This window comes from Protobothrops mucrosquamatus, unplaced genomic scaffold (genome assembly GCF_001527695.2).
Source record: "Protobothrops mucrosquamatus isolate PMUCROS unplaced genomic scaffold, P.Mucros_1.0 scaffold_294, whole genome shotgun sequence".
Lineage (NCBI taxonomy): Eukaryota > Metazoa > Chordata > Lepidosauria > Squamata > Viperidae > Protobothrops > Protobothrops mucrosquamatus.
Genome location: NW_015386370.1, coordinates 310182 through 327432, shown reverse-complemented (window position 1 = coordinate 327432; position 17251 = coordinate 310182). Strand labels below are relative to the sequence as shown.

The following is a 17251-nucleotide window of genomic DNA, read 5'->3' as shown; positions in this document are numbered from 1 at the left end:
ATGTGGAAAAAACTGCAGTTTTCTTTGCTGGGTCGTATTGCGGCCATTAAAATGAACATTCTACCTAAGTTTCTTTTTTTATTTCAGATGTTACCTATTTTAAAAAATGAACTTAACTTGAAAGAATGGCAGAGAGATCTGAATCGTTTCATCTGGGAAGGCAAGAAAGCTAGAGTTAGATTTAAGATTATTCAAGATGTTAGAGAACGTGGAGGACTTAAAGCACCAAACTTGACACTTTATTATGATTCTTGTGCATTAACATGGATGACGGATTGGATTAATTTGTCCAACAAAAGGATATTGAACGTTGAAGGATGGGACTTGTAGTTTGGGTGGCATGCTTATCTTTTTATGCAGAAAAAGATTGACAAAACTTTTAGAAATCATATAATAAGGGCTGCTTTGTTAAGAGTCTGGCAAAAGTATTTTTTCAAGTTTGATGTTAAACTTCCAATCTGGGTGATACCATCACATATTTTCTTGACTATACCTAGATATGTGGTGATGGAGGCGCCATCTTACAAAGACTTGTTATATCAGAGTGGTAGTGGTAATTGGTGCTTGAAACCAATAGAAGTTTTGAAACAGAAAAATCCAGATTTTTCTTGGCTTGTGTATAGACAAATTCAAGAGAGATGGTGAATCGATAAAAAGATTACTTTTTCCATGGAAGATGGGAATTTTTTGAAACAAGTAAGGGACGGTGCTAAAGGACACATTAGAAGGATATATAATGTTTTATTAGAATTGGATTCAGAAACTGAGTTAGTTAAAGATTGCATGATTAAATGGGCTCAAAATATAGGAGAAACAATATCTATGGATGCCTGGGAGTTGATATGGGTGAGAAATGTGAAGTTTACGCAAGCTCAAAATCTACGTGAGAATTTTTATAAAATGTTTTATAGATGGCACATGGACCCTGCAACTATGTCTCGCATTTACGAGAATTATGAATCCAAGTGTTGGAGGTGTGGACAACAAGATGCAACTTTTTTTCATATGTGGACCTGAACGTTCCAATAATTCCGGAAAACCTATTTTAACACCACCTTGAATGTCGTTTAAAAATTTTCTTCTTAATGAAAAAACGGAGTCAACAAAGAGAATCCATAGTGTGTTTTAAACCTACGTTTTCTTTGCTATTTGATGTTGTATTGTTTAACTGCTGCCCGTTTGTTGATAGCACAAAACTGGAAGAGTAAAACTCTACCTACAATGGAAGACTGGAGATTGAAAGTTTCGTACCTTGCTGAAATGGCAAAGATTTCTGCTTATTTGAAGAATCACTCAAATGAACAATTTTTATTAATATGGAGAAGATGGATTGTTTATATTCAAAAGAAGCACAGAGTGGTGGAATATAATTTAGGTTTTCAGTAAGCTTGTTTTTCTTTTTTTTTAATATATTTTACCTACTCATGTAGAATAATATACTTTGTGGAGTTAGAGACTTTAATATTTGTTTGCTTATATCTGAATATTATCCTGGGATTCGGTTTGGGAAGTCCGGGGTGGGTGGGTGGGGTTTTTTTTTTTTTTTTCCATATAGCATTGTGAAATATTTGTGATGTTTTTTTTCTATGATGAAAATAATAAAAATTTTATATTGAAAAAAAAAAATATGCACCACTATCTTGATGGTCAGATGGCTGGTCGGCCCTTCTTCCTCTCTCACCCTTCCTCCAAAAACAGGCCGCCCTTCCTACGAAAACTGACTGCTCACTAAACAGGCCGCTCACTCACTCGCCCCAAAACACACCACTGGCTTAGCACGTCTTATGAATCAGAACAGTAGATAGGAAAATGAATTGGAGGTTGCTTCAGAGCAACTCCCATCATATCTCACCTTGGCTCTTGCTGCCTGAGAACAGATGCTCCACATTTGAAAAGCTTTTCAGATAGATTTACTATACCTGGTCACTTGTTCTGAAAATAGCTGCACTTTGGGTTTTGACAATATCCTCAATTACCATCCACATTTGGAACTGCTTACTTGGTCATTAAGTAAGGCAGTAGCTAAGAGATGCCACTGCTGTGCTTATGAACTCTGTTCAGCTTTACAGACTTGCAAAGATTCTAAATGCAAGGATAGGTTGCCCAGTTATTTTTTCCATCAGTTGTTAACTCTGAACAGTTGCTAAATGAGGCAGTCACTAAATGATGAATACTTTTATCAGTAATTTATACTTAATCCCTTTTCTAGTAATGAAAAGGGATTAAGAAATATTCATATGTATAATAATTTAGCTGTTGTGCAACCAACTTCCACACACAAAGTGTTCAGTGAGCTGCCTACCAGTTAGAGCTCATGTTTCAATTAAAGCACTGCTGCTTCAGACCTTTTACTGATGTGGCTGCCTACCTACATAGGAACATCTGCTCCCACCCACAAAACTGCACTGAAGAATTTTACATATTTTATTCAAGTTGAGAGCACCTTTCTAAGTACTTTTCAGAAAGCAATGGATATCCCTTCTTCAAAACCACCTGATTTACATAGAGATCATTCAGAGTTCCATACCCCTCCCTGCTTTTGTCAGAGAAAAGAAGTTCCTAGAGAGGATCAATTCTCACAGACAGGCCAGGTGCAACCCTCTCAAATTAATGTGATTTCTTGTTGCTGAACTCCAATACCACAGCCACAGATAGGACCATACTGGGTAGATTGAGAGGAAATATACCCCAGCAAATATGAATGGACAGCGATTCCCAATTCATCTTAAGGCAACAATAAAAAAAGAATAAAATAAAAATTCTGGACCAATGAGCAAACTCTGAACCTTAGCAATAACTCAGCAATAGTTAATAAAACAGGAAAGGCAACAGGGTCCTTCTGAAGAATCCAGATATCTTTCCAGGGTTTCTACAAGTCTATTTTTCAAGACAAAAATGACCAGTCCGTAATTAGAGGTGACTCCCAGCACCTTCATTTGCATTCCCAGGAGATTAGCAGCCTATTTCCCCCATTTTAAAGGCCTCCACTCTTCCCCCCAACAAAAGGCCACCAAAAGCCACATCCAATGTCTGTCCCCCAAACAAAAAAAGGTTTTCCTTGCCTTGCTCCGGTTCGCTCATTCACACACAGCCCAAAAACACGCGGCTTGCCCCAAACACAGCTTGCTCACTCACCCTTGGCCTGAAAACACATGGCTTGCCCCAAATGCGGCTCGCTCACTCACCCTCGGCCCGAAAACACGCGGCTTGCCCCAAACGCAGCTCGCTCACTCACCCTCGGCCTGAAAACACAGAGCTTGCTCTGTCTCTCCTCACTGCTTTGCTAACCCTCTTCTCTTCTCGCTCTTTCTCTCCCTCTCCCGCCAAAAACTGCCCCTTTTATACCTTCTCTTCTCTCTGCCCTCCTCTTCCTTTTCTCTTCCGGATGCACCGGAAGCTCCAATTACCATGCCGCCACATGCGCCGATCCTGGGGATTCTGCCAAGCTCTGCATCTCCAGCTGATCTCCTCCAGGTCTGTGCCGCGCCGCTTTAGCTGGTTCCCTCCCCGCTATACCTGGCTAGGGCTCGCATACCACCAGTCAGGTACTAAAGTACCACTGGTGGTACGCGTACCACCAGTTGAAAAGCCCTTTCCTAGAGTACCTGCCGGACCCTCGATCAAATGCTTTAGATGTGGTCAACTTGGACACCGAGCAGCTGACTGCCCAGTCCCATTTCCTCCAACTAAGAGCGCATCCACTGCTTCTACAAAACCTAAGAGAAGACCCCGACCATTGCATGAGAAGTCGAATTGGGCCAGCCAGGAGCAAGCTGCACAAGTTACCTCTCCTCCCAAGGGGAAACATGAGACTCCGGCTGAACGCTTGCCTACGCCTGCCCCTTGCGGCAGTGACAATGAAGTAGAAGACAACCCGATGGTGAGTCAGCCTGTCCCACCTTTTGCCTTCTCTGCAAAGCTCTTAGTCCCTAGGACAGGAGCCCAAATGGATTTACATGTTTTAATTGACTCAGGCTACACCCAATGCTTGATCAACCTCCCCATAGTACTTAAGCTAGGCATTTGTGCCAAATTGTTGCCCATACCCATGAGGTTCGAGCAGGCAGATGGATCTCTTATAGGAGGGGCTCCAGCCACTCACTTGACTGAACCAGTACGCCTAGAGGTGGGGGAGCATTGGGAACTCATCCGTTTTGTAGTAGTCCCAAAAATAATTAGGCAGTAATTTTGGGATTAGCCTAGCTTGATAAGTGGCAGCCCATGATCTGGTGGGAAAACGGAGTGAGGACTTTAAGATTAGCGACTGGACTTTCATCTCCTAACCCTGCCAGCAGCACAAGTGAAAGCCAGGGACAGTCCCTTGAGACCTGAAATCCGTCGCAAACTTCCTACCTGGGATGCCACTCATCCCAAGCGAGTATCGAGACTTAGCTGAGGCATTCAGCGAGACGGAATGTGACATCCTGCCTCCCCATAGAATGACTGACTGCTATTGAAATTTTTCCGGGAGCCAAACTGCCCATGCCAAAAATGTACTCAATGACCCCCTGCAAATTGAGAGAGCTGAGGGAGTACATTGATAAGAACTTGGCCAGGGGGTCCATTCAGACAGCAAAATCCCAAGTAGCTGCCCTTGTACTTTTTAAAGAGAAGATGGGACGCTGAGGCTCTGCGTTGATTTTAAAGGGTTAAACGTGGTCAGCGTGGAGAATATGTACCCCTCCCTTTAATGAAAGACATGTTAGCCCATTTGGCAAAAGGATTTTTTTTTTACCAAGTTAGACCTAAGAGAGGCGTACTGTCTAGTGAGTCAAAAAAGGAGACAAGTAGAAGACAGCTTTTAACAGCCCTCTGGGAAGTTTTCAGTTCAAAGTTATGCCGTTTGGTCTGCATGGGGGCCCTGCTGTATTCATGCAATTGATCAATCAAGTGCTGCATGATCACCTGTACAAGGGGGTTTAAGTCTACCTTGATGACATCCTCATTTACACAGAGACCATGGCAGAGCATATTAAATTGGTGCGTGAAGTACTCAAAAAACTGCTGAACGCTAAACTTTACCCAAAGCTCTCAAAATGTGAATTCCATCAAACGCGCCTGGACTACCCTAGGATATAGAATTTCAGTGAAGGCACTGAGATGGATCCAGCCAAGGTTAAAGCTGTAATAGAATGGCAACCCCCACGGACCCGCAAACAACTCCAAAGTTTTTTGGGATTCGCAAATTTCTACTGGCAATTCATCCCCTTTTATTGAAATTGCTTTGCCAATTACTGAACTGTTAAAGACTGGGAAAAACAGGGGGAAGTCACGACCCTGTCAGCCCCTGCCATGGTCTATAGAATGCCAAACTGCTTTTGAGAACTTAAAGAGACTGTTTGCGGCCGAGCCTATTCTCAAACACCCCAACCCTGAGGAGCAATTCATCATCCAAGCCGACGTTAGCGATGTAGCTGTGGGGGCAGTCCTTTTGCAAAGAAACAAAAAGGGAGACTTGCAACCCTCCGCCTATACCTCCCAAAAATTTACAGACACTGAACGAAGGTGGGCTGTTTGGGAGCAGGAAACTTTTGTGGTAAGGTGGGCCCTGCTAACCTGGCATTTCCTTGAGGGGGGCAAGGTGCCTTTTGAAGTATGGACTGATCATAAAAATTTAGAGGCACTGAAAACCCCCCCTAAGTTATCTCCCAAACAAGTCTGCTGGGCACAGTATTTTAACCATTTTAATTTGACACTAAAGTATATCCCAGGGGGAAAAAACTTCTTGGCTGACGCTCTGTCCAGGATGCCCCAGTATAAGTGTTGCCGTGAAGAGATTATGAACTCCATCATTCCACAACCACAGTCTATCTCTCAGATAACAGTTTTGCCAACTGTGGCAAAACCACCTGAATCAGACAGCCCATTAACTAAAAAGCTTAAGGTGAAAACCAACTCCTGGTTCCAGGAAAACAAAACCATACTAATTTATTGAGATGGGCTAGCTATATTTACCAGAAACACTTAAGAGTTCAAGCCCTTCAGCCCAGCCACGATGCCAAACAAGCTGGTCACTTTGGATACCAAAAGACTTGACATTTGGTTAGGAGGCAATTGTGGTGGCCAAGTTTAAAAAAGGAAGTTGAAAACTATGTGAAAAGCTGTGCAACATGTGTAGCTATGAAGAAACATCCTGGTAAGCCTCCTGGATTATTACAACAAGTTGCACACCCTTCCCAACCCTGGGAAGAGATTGCCATGCATATGATTGTGGAATTACCAGAAAGTAGGGGAAATACGGTAATATGGACTGTTATTGACCTTTTTTCAAAGCAGGCTCACTTCATAGCCTATTCCAATCACCCCTCCACAAAGAAGTTAGCCAGAATGTTTCTTAAACATATATACCGGTTCCACAGAGTACCAAAATGGATTATTTCGGATAGGGGAGTCCAATTTACTGCGAGATTTTGGAGTGACTTCCTTAAATTGATCAGATCCACACAAGGACTATTGTTGGCTTTTCTTGAAGATTTTTAGCCTCTCACTAAAGAGAAATAGGAGAATATGATTTTAAGGCACATGGCAGTAGATGGATTGCACTGGCAAATACTTGAGGTGCGCTGTTTTCTAATCTGAACTGTAGCTGTCTAAAATGCCACTTTGAGATCTAAAATAAAAAGTGGGTAAAAATGCACATGATTTGTGAGCTACAGTAATGAAAGTCAAAGAGCACAGTGAAATAATGGGACTAAAATTTTAACCTGAAGAAGACCAAACCAATGACAACAGGTACAGCAACCAGCCTTAGCACTGATAATGAAAATATTGAAGCAGTAAATAGCTTTGGCTGTTTAGGATCAATTATCAGGAGGAAAGAATCCTGCAACAAAGAAATACAACATAGACTATGACTCTGGGTAGAGTAGCCATGAAATCTTTGGAAGGAGTATTCAGATGTCAGAAAGTATATATATCAACCAAGAACAGAAAATGGTTCTCTGGTGATACTTTATGGAAGCAAAAATTGGACTCTGAAGACAGGCTAGAAAGAGTATTGATACCTTTGATCTTTGGGTCAGAAAATACTTCATGAATACCGTAACAAACACAACAAATACAATGGTAAACCAAGAAATCACTCAAGGCACAAATAAGTAGGTTCAAATTATCATACTTCAGGCACATTATGAAAAGACCTAATGCTCCGAAGAATTTTACAATGCTGAGAAAGGTGGAAGGACAACCAGCAGCAAGATATATGGACTCAATTACAGTGGCTAGAGGTACATTACTGAAATATTTGAAGGATCAGATTCAAAATAGATCATCTTGGGGAAAAAATCTATGTGGTTGTTAAAGAGTTGACATTGCCTTCACAGCATGCAGTTTACTTTTTTTTCTTAACATATTTACCATACCAACTGTAATTTCCATGTGCCTTTTAACATACCAACATACCAACTCTTATTTCCTTGTAGCTCTTTCATAGTTCTCTGAAATGTTACCTATTCTATGAACATTTGCAAATTTTGACATTTCAACATCTATTTTCTCATTTTAGTAAACAATAAATAAAAGTAAACAAATTATCTATATACTGGCACTACTTTTTGCCATTTGTGTAAAACTTTGGAACTGTTTACTGTATTTTTCATGTTAAACCCAACAAGGAACATGTAGGTAGGACCAATGCTCTTTGTTGCATCATAGAAGTTTAGTTTGCTGCAAGTTATAGAGTTTTTCAGCCAAAAAAAAGTATCACCTGCACAAAACTTTATAATCTCTGATTAATACACTTCTAATGTTAAAAGCATTCCTTATAAATTTATTCATACAATAAATATAGTAAACAACCAAAGGGAAATCAAGTGTTCTTCTCAACATTGAACTCTGTGCTCTATAATAAACCACTAAATTTGTTACATATGATTTATTTTAATCATATACCATTCTTACCACCTTTGGCAACCACCTTCACCTCCATGTTTACTAATTCAAGTCCTATTCACATTATCATACAATTTCTCTACATCAATAAACGAACAATAAACTTTCATTCTCACAGATTTCTCAAATATCTGCTAAAGATGACTTAATCTGTGCACCTCATGAACTGCATACAACTGTACAGCACTTCACAAATTTTGTTCACTGAAAAGATTAAGAATCAGAACTCTGCCCAATGCCTTCCCAAGGAGACTTAATAAATGATCTCCTTATATAAGTATCACATAGCTTTTTTCAATATTCCCAGAGCATTTATGATTTTTTATTACTTTTCTTCTTGGACACTATATTTTAGTATTTGTTTCAAGTTCATTTTTCAATGCATCAGCATAATTCCAGTAATTGCATGTCCCAATAATGCAAATAATTTTATTGGAAGTTTTTGGTTAGGCCTTTTCACTTCCAAAACAATACAGGTAGTCCTCAACTTACAATCATGAACCCAAAATTTCTGTTACTAAGCAAAACATTTGTTAAGTGAATTTTGCCCCATTTTATGACCTTTCTTGTCATAGTTGTTAAGCGAATCACTAAAGTTGTTAAGTTAGTAACATGGTTGTTAAGTGAATCTGGCTTCCCCCATTGACTTTGCTTGTCAGAAGGTTGCAAAAAAGGATCACATGACCCTGAGACACTGCAACTCTCATGAGTCAGCTGCCAAGCTTCTGAATTTTGATCATGTGACCATGGGGATGCTGCAACAGTCATAAGTGTGAAAAATGGTCATAAGTCACTTTTTTCAGTACTATTGTAACTTTGAACAGTCATGTGGTAAGTCAAGGACTACCTGTATTCCATTTCTATTAAAATCACTCAGCATTTTTTCTTCCCCTTTTAATTCTTATTGCTCTTTGATTATATTCTCTGCAACTTTTTAAATATATATAGCTTTTTCATCAATTCTTGCAGCATTTTCTTATATATACTTTTCTCCACCTACAACCTCTTTATCACACAAGAAGCATCTTCATTTTTATTTCCTATTATGTAATTCAAATGCTACAATAGCATTTTGTAATTTAATTATTTTTAGTCAGTTCCAAGCAGTTTCCATGTTTTCTTTCTTATATTCACATCTCATTATGTCTGACACAAGATTCACAATCTTTCATATAGGAGTATTATTTTCTTGTTTTTACAATCTTATTTCTATCACATTTTTCTGTTTTTTCCCCATGGGTATTTTTCATTGTAACTATTGCAACAATCACAAATGGGTCTATCCTACATTCAGAAACTCATTTCTCTTGTATCTTTATTAATTACTTTCAATTTTTTATCATAATTGGGTTTTTTATTAATTCTTTTTCCATGATAATAGATTTATATTTAAACCATGTATTTGAAAGTAATAGATATTTTTATAAGCAGATACTTACTTATCAGTCACTATTCCTATTCATATTGGGTCAAGCAGCCCAATTACTTTTCTTATCTGATACCATTCACCTAACAGGATATTTTTTTCTTCTGGGAAACAACGCACAATTTTTACATAACTCATTGCTAGTTCTTTCATTTGCCCTTTCATTCATAGTAACTCTAAACCTAGCATGTCTATTTGTTTCTTGACTTTTATTTGTTAATTCATTCTTTTCTTGCCCCACATTTCAAGTAATGATCTTCCATGGGCCAAGGCAATCACCAGAGCGGCCAATAGATACAAACCTCTATTTCCCATCATCATTATTATTATTTTTTGAAAATATTTTATTAGGTTTTATGGAGGTAGGGGAGAGGGAGGGTCAATATAGGTAGTGGGATTCGGGGTAGGGTTCAAGGAAAGGGTTGGGGTGGGGGTAGGTACAACAATGGGGTTGCCCCCACAGGCATTTCAAGCTTTAGCAAGCAAACTATCGTCCGGATACAAGTTTTCAACAGGGCTAATATAATAATCAGTAACTGTAGTCAACAAGGATAACAAAAATTATAAAGCATATCAATTAATCAAAAGAAAAAAACAATCATCTTAATGAATTTCAATTTCATTATCTCATTTTGATAACCATTGACAAAAGTTTTATAATAGACTGAGCTCTATTTCCCATCATTATTATACCCTATTTTTTTAAATAATGATTTTTAATATATAATACTCATTTTTAGTGAAGTGGACAATCATAGCCATAGTCATATGCATGCAGCATGTAGTTTTCCCTGATAAAGATAAGAAAAGTAATGTTAGTTTGGCACATGTTGGCCAATTTGTAAAAAGAGCAATCAAACCCCAGTTTTATCGGAATCAGGCTAATGCGATTCTACATTAAGCTAGGAAACTTAACCCTAGAGACAATCTTGCAAACAAAGTAATAGTTGACCATATCTATCAATTAGGAGGTACATGCAGTGTACTGACAAATGCTCCCAAATAAACCAGAATATTGGCTAGTGACTTAGAAGGCCTGGCAAATTGGGGAGGAATGAATCAGAGGCCTGTATTAAATCATGGAAGATTATATTCAAACAAGTTAAAGCCACTTACAGAGAAAGAGCCATAGACTCAGAATACTGCTTTAGAACAAACCAGAATAATCTAAGCAATTTGGTTTACGCATGGATGCAACCATCATTACAACAGATCTTCACAGGAAATGCACCAGGGATTTTTTTTAAAGAAAAATGTAACATTGCTAATTATTAGGAATTTTGATTCTTGTGATCATGTTAAGTTGCATTAGAGTTACACTGACATTGTGCATAAAACTTAAGAATCATATTGTTAAATACCTTTTTAGAAAACTTGAAGTTAAGCCATGTTCTCTATCAGGTAGATTAACATTTTATGCAGTTGAGAAGCAAAGTTATGCAATTAGAGCATTGACCATCTAGTTGTAAAGTATAAGTAGCTGTGAGACACAAACAGTAATAATAATAAAAAACATGTGGATCAGTGACTATTTTTTCCTAATGTCAAACTTAATAGAAGAATAATCAACAGAGCCGTGACACTTTTATATGGTATCCACTGACCCTCACAATTAAGTAAAGAGACATTGCTTAAAAATTTGTATCATGGTCAAAGAAATCTTATGCTCAGTTCTCAAATATTTCCTGCCCCTATTGCAGTGGTGGTGAACCTATGGCACGGGTGCCAGAGGCGGCATTCAGAGCCCTCTCTGTGGGCACGCACGCCGTTGCCCCAGTCCTAGCCCTTCAGCTGGGTTTTATAAAACTTTTTCGCTTTAGGCCTCCGCCACCATGTACAAAAAAAAAAGGTTCAATCAGTCAATTTCAACTTCTTGCGGGGGAAAAAAAAAGATCTTGCATAGTTGGAATTGATTGATTGAACTTTTTAGTCCCACCCAGTCTGGCATTACCACCGCAGCCACGCCCAGCCAATGGGCCACACCCACCCGGCACCCGACGATGCATAAGTGGGTTTTGGGTTGCAGTTTGGGCACTCGGTCTCTAAAAGTTTCCCCATCACTGCCCTATGGCACTAACTGTAATACAAGCATGTATCTACTTATATCTGGAGCAGATTCCTTCAGCCAAATCATATAACTATTTGTTTTTAAGTTAGAAAGATGAGTAAAAGTAAGGTCATTTAAATAAACAATTGATAGGAAAAGAATTGATGAAGACAAATTTTCCTCACTGTAAATTGCCTGTTCAGCCATCTTGTGTTTCATTCTTAATGGTAAAATGGATATTTTTTTCTTTATAGAATGTTTTACTAGGAAATTCAGAAGCTTACAGGAAGTTCAAAAGATCAGTGTATGAACCTAATAAATTGGTAAGTGGAAGAAAGCTAGTCATTATGATAATTATAAACTCAGTGATATCACATTTTATTGGATAGGAAGTTGAGAGAGGGAGACTGAAAAGACAATGAGAAGCAAAGTTAAATGCAAGAAGACAGAAAGCTTAAAAAATTGCATTATATAGCCCCCCCAAAATCCTGACAAAGTTTGGTTTTGATTTTGCTAACTCTAACAATACACTTAAATCAGTAAATACTGTATATAACTACAGATAACATAGAAATTCTTAAAATTACATCTATAAAGTCTTAAAATGGAGTGAAAAAATCAAGTTTATGCAGAATCAGAGTCAAAAGATTCAGGAAATACCTAGTTTCAACTGAATATTTCTTAAATAAAATGTGTGTCAAGATGGTTATCTTGCTGATAACCTCTCTTTAACTCATTTTAAAATGATTTTGTGCCTTCAGGTTACTATAGATTCCTGGCAACTTCTTGCACTGGTTCTACAGTTTTCTTGAGATTATTTCAGAAGTGGTATGCTATTGCCTTCTTCCTAGGGCTGAGAGAGATAATTGGCCCAAGGTCACCCAGCTGGCTTTGTGGCTAAGAACTCCTGATTTTTAACGTGTGTGTGTGTGTGTGTGTGTGTGTGTGTGTGTGTGTGTGTGTAAAACTATTCCAACCACTTTTTGATTTATTGACTTCTATAAAACTTATTTTCCCTAAACTAAAATTTCCTGCATATTATAACTACTTGTCAAGTTAGTAGTTAACTTGTACTGTACAATGGAAGACTAATATTATGTACAGATCCATATAAGATGATACACATTAGATTTGTGGAGTTTTCTTTATAACTAGAAGCTAAAATGTTGAAAAGTGCTTTGAGCAGTATTTTGGATCAGAACCCAAGAACATACTTGAGAACAGTTGCATGTCAACACCTCCTTCCCTTTTTGAGACCATTCTTTGTAGTACCTGGTTTAGTACCTGGTGTAAACATTACTGGCTATAGGAGATGCTTCTTTCCATCAAGGTTAGTCTGCCTTTCAAATTAAAATTCTAGTATATTTGTTTGTAAAATGTATATACAATTAGAGTTAGCATACCTCCAACCAAAGATGTTAGAAAGGATCTTATAGCATCCTAATATTTAGATTATGTAAATAATAATTAGTGGTTTAAGGCACCAGGCTAGAAAGCCGGAGTTTGTGAGTTCATGTCCCTCTTACCCAATGAAACACAGCTGGGTAACTTTAGGCCATTCACTCTCTCTCAACCCAATCCACCTCAAAGGGTGGTTGTGGGGAAAATTGGAGGAAGAAGCTATGTTGAATATGTTTGCTGCCTTGAATTATTTGTAAAAATAATAAAGGCAGAATACAAATAAATATTCAGGAATTATACCAGATGTAGTCCTGAAACTTTTGTACATTTAAAGGTCCCACAGAAAACACTTTAAGATGATCCATAATTAAATTAAATTGTTAATGTAATCAGAAATGAGACTTCTTTTTCCATTCTATAATATCATTAATAGCTGTTTGCGCCTTATAGCCTATTTCTATGGGTTCAATGATATACTGATAGATAACATTTTATTTGACAGCCAAATTCATAAAATAAGAGTCACTTCATATGAAGTGACCATATAAATTTTGACAAAAAATATGTCACATTTAAAAAATGGGGAAAAATTAAGAGCAAACCAAATTTGTATAGACCTGTTTTATAGTAAATATATATTTTTAAACTTAGTTTTCACAAGGAAGGAAAATTGATATAGCTCTCTTAAGCTTTAAGACTTTGATTTTTTTAAAATCAAGCATACAAGAATATATTGATTTTTAACAAATATGTTCATTTAAACCCATTCTCAGAAGATAGTGAAAAAAGAGAAAACAGATTTAATTTTGTACATTATGTACAGTATTTTAAGTGAACTATTCTCAAGACGTCATTTCCTGCTACTTTCCCATTAAAAAGAACATTGTTTTTGCTGTAAAAGCAGTAGGCTATTTAAATCATTTCTGATTCCTCATTTCCAGTCAAATATATTTTTGCTCTATTTTCTTAACCACAGCACATATTTAGTAAATAGAAAGAAGCAGCACTTCCCCAGAGATTTAAAATTCCATTTCACTTTTATTCATCATTTATTTTTCTGGTTACACAAACTCAAACTACCAGAGTGTCTTCAAAATATGTGGGGAAGAAAACAGAATTTAGTAAACTGCAAATTGATTAACAAAACTAAGTTTCAGATCTTAGGAGAAGCAGAAAATGGATCAAAATTAATCTTTATTTGAACTTTAAAATATACAGTGGTGAATTCACATTCTTCCTTGTAGTACTAACTAAACAAAATTGGAAAATAGGATTGATGGAGGAACGAATCAACCTACAGCAATGAATTATATATAGTACACAAAATGACAAATTGTACAGGTATAAATCTGACTCTTGTAACAGGGGCTACTCCTAGTTCCAAGCACGGAACTTGACACATGCAGTGAGATCCTATGTTCAAGTTTTAGTTAGGCTTCAACCTAGCACGTATATCCTAGGAATAAATCCTACTAATCGTAGGTAATGTTGCATTTCTGAAAAGGGAGGCAAGGAATTGATTTATGGCAGCAGCAGTTCTCGCTTAGGTCCATGAGGTGAACGCCCAAGCAAACTTGGTCAGGATTATCAACGTAATAATATAAAAAATATAGTGCTGTCCTAAAGAATCTGTTTCGATCATCCTCCGGCCCAGAATACAAAGAAACGTGCAAAAACATTCCCCTCCCAAGGCTTCCAGCACCGGACAGTTTCCCCTGCTCGGCTTCGAAGGCACCGGAGCGGCGAATGACAGAAATTGAGAACGGCGGAAGCCTGAGGCCTACAGACCCAGATAAAGGAAAGAAAAAATGGAGGAGGGAAGATGCAGAATGGAGAAATATAGCTCGTCTCTCAGGCGCATTAGAAAGCCGAGTTTCCTTCACAGAAAAACAGGCATCGCCGTTTCTCTCTTTCTTTCCTCCTTCCTTCCTCGAGAAAAAAGGAGGAGGCCGCAGCCTCCGCCCTATTGTCTCCCGACCCGAGGAGGGCTCACCTCACGACGGCGGCAGCAGCTCCTCTCAGCTGCGGACTACGGCCATGGCCGTCGCGCCTACCTCCTCCTTCACCAGCATCAAGAGCCGGCCGACCGCGGCCTCCTGCCCCAGCCTTTGGCCCTCTGCTGCTGCTGCTGCCACGGCTGCTCCTGCAGCAGAGGCCATCTTGGGTGCCTCTTTGCTTGCTTCAGCAGCAAAGCCTTCCTCGCCTAAACAGGCGTCACTGCCAATGCATTGCTAGCTGGGTCAGTCGGCCTCCCCTTCCTGCTCCTGGAGGGGTGGAGCAGTCCCAGACTCATCCTCCCGGCTCGCTCTTGGCGCTTCCTTCCTTCCTTCCTTCCCAAAAGGGGAAGCGGGAAGAAATTAGATATGGAAAGGTACAGTTCCTTATGCCCTAACTGAGGTAGCCGGCTGAACAGAAAAAACGTCTGCCATTTTCCGCATTTTGAAACAACGTGGAATCGGCAATGTTTTAAGAGCATCGTCCCCTGCCATACTACTAGAGCGTAAACCCTGTTGAATATAAGGTGCTTCTCCTCCCGGAGAAGAAGGGGACTTCTTGAATAAACCCGCGCAGAATTCGGTCGTCATTTTATTGTTGAGCTGTTCTCTGTATTCTCGGTGCAGCATTCAAGAGTCAGAAACTGCATCAAATGGTTAGCATTAAAATGTTTCCTAACTCTTGGTTGCTATCTGGCATTTTGCAATACAGATATTTTAATCTTATTGCTGATGGTTTTATGTAATATAGTTGATGCAAAATGCTAAGACATACATCATCAGGTGTTATACAAAGTACACAACAGGAATAATAGTAAGTCAAAGATATTAAGGCAGTAAGAAACAGAAAGAAAGCAAAACCGACTTTATACCACTGCTGTTCAATATACGTTTTTAGTACTTTTCAATTCTTCTTCCCCATTTCACCAACTCCATCCAACCATAACTTTTTCACTCTTCCCCTTTCTCTTGACCTATTGTTTCTTCATTCATATATTTGTTTATTTTAAATTTGGTTCTTATAGATTATAATGACCAAACAACTTTAGCTTGTTTCTTTTATTCTGGCCTTTTTCAGTCCATACTTATTCAGCATCTTTTCAATCTTGATCATATTTCCTCTAGTTTTACCATGTACATTCCATAGTCATTCCCATTAACACATTGTTGAAGGAAAAGTCTTCATCAGGGTCCAGTCCAAGCTAGGAATAAACAACATGGCGACTGCTTTATAAAGAAGGTTGTAGTTTATTGAAGAGGAGAGCCAGACAGAAAGATGGCTCTGGAAGAAAAAAGTGAGCACATGTAGTAGGGAGTGGGTTTTTATACCTTCTCAGGCAGGCATGTCAAACTCGCAACGTCATGTGACGTAGCACAACGTATCACGACTTTTTCCCCATTGCCGGAAATGGGGTGGGTGTGGTTTTGGCGTGACGCATCTGGTCCACGGCTGGCAGTTTGACATGCCTGCTCTTGGGCTTTTGTTAGGAGTTGTTTCCTGTTCCTGTTTGAGGCTTTGTATTTCCTGTGTCATGTACTCTGAGTCTGAGTCTGAGTGTGCCCTTTTGGCATCTTTGGGTTAATCCTATTATGTCCAGTCTTAGAGTTGAGTGGGGTATGTAGATTTTAGGTGTCTTTGTCTTCCTAAGTTTCTAACTGGAAGGCTCCAACCTTCCTGAATGGATTATTACATTTGCATTTCTACAGAGCTGGTTTATGCTTGGGGGAGGGAGACTTGGGGTTATTAAGAAAAACTGGGCATGCTTTTCTGCCTCTTTAAGATCCTTTGAGAAAATATAATAGTCTGCCCTTTTAATATTTCCTTCTCTGGGGGGGGGGCTGACTTCCCACAACATCCAACTCTTTCTTCCACATACTGAAGTGGTTTGAAAGGATGGTTTAATACACGTTTCTACCATTTCCATGTTTCTCCTTCCATTTTGCCATTTTAAATTTCAACTCTATGTATTCTATAATTCAAGCCTATTCACTTTTCCTAAGTTAACTCTATACTAAGCAGCTTACATATATAGGTAGTCCTCAACTTACAAACATTCATTTAGTGACCATTCATAGTTACAACAGCACTGAAAAAAGTGACACATGACTGTTTTTTACATTTATGACCATTGCAGCATCCCCATGGTCACGTGATCAAAATTCAAGTGCTTGGCAACTGGCAAGCTAATCCAAGGTTATACTGCATTACAGATATGCATGTATATATAAATTGCAAGTCCATGTTCAGACATTTCTAATAGGTTGTAGTAGTCTAAAAATAAAAATAAAGTCTTCTTAGAGTTAAGCTTTACTCCGACTTGCAGGATCTTGCTTATGCAAAAAGAAATAGTGTGATGGATTTGTACGCATTGTACGTAATGTACGCATTACCAGCAAACCTGCTGCACTTTGTAATAGATTCAGTTTCCTGGCAAAAATTATAGTAATTTGGACAATAGATTGTGACAATACTGTATGAGTCATTGTGGCTAA

General features: G+C 38.6%; 1 protein-coding gene across 1 annotated transcript in view; it reads right to left on the bottom strand.

Annotated features, from left to right (window-relative positions):
* RC3H1 (ring finger and CCCH-type domains 1) overlaps positions 1 to 14891 on the bottom strand; it is a 76805-nt gene extending 61914 nt beyond the window's left edge. Inside the window, exon 1 of the mRNA XM_015832001.1 lies at positions 14758 to 14891. The gene's annotated coding sequence lies outside the window, so the exon portion shown is untranslated. The remainder of the gene's footprint in view (positions 1 to 14757) is intronic.
* Positions 14892 to 17251: the final 2360 nt, after the last annotated feature.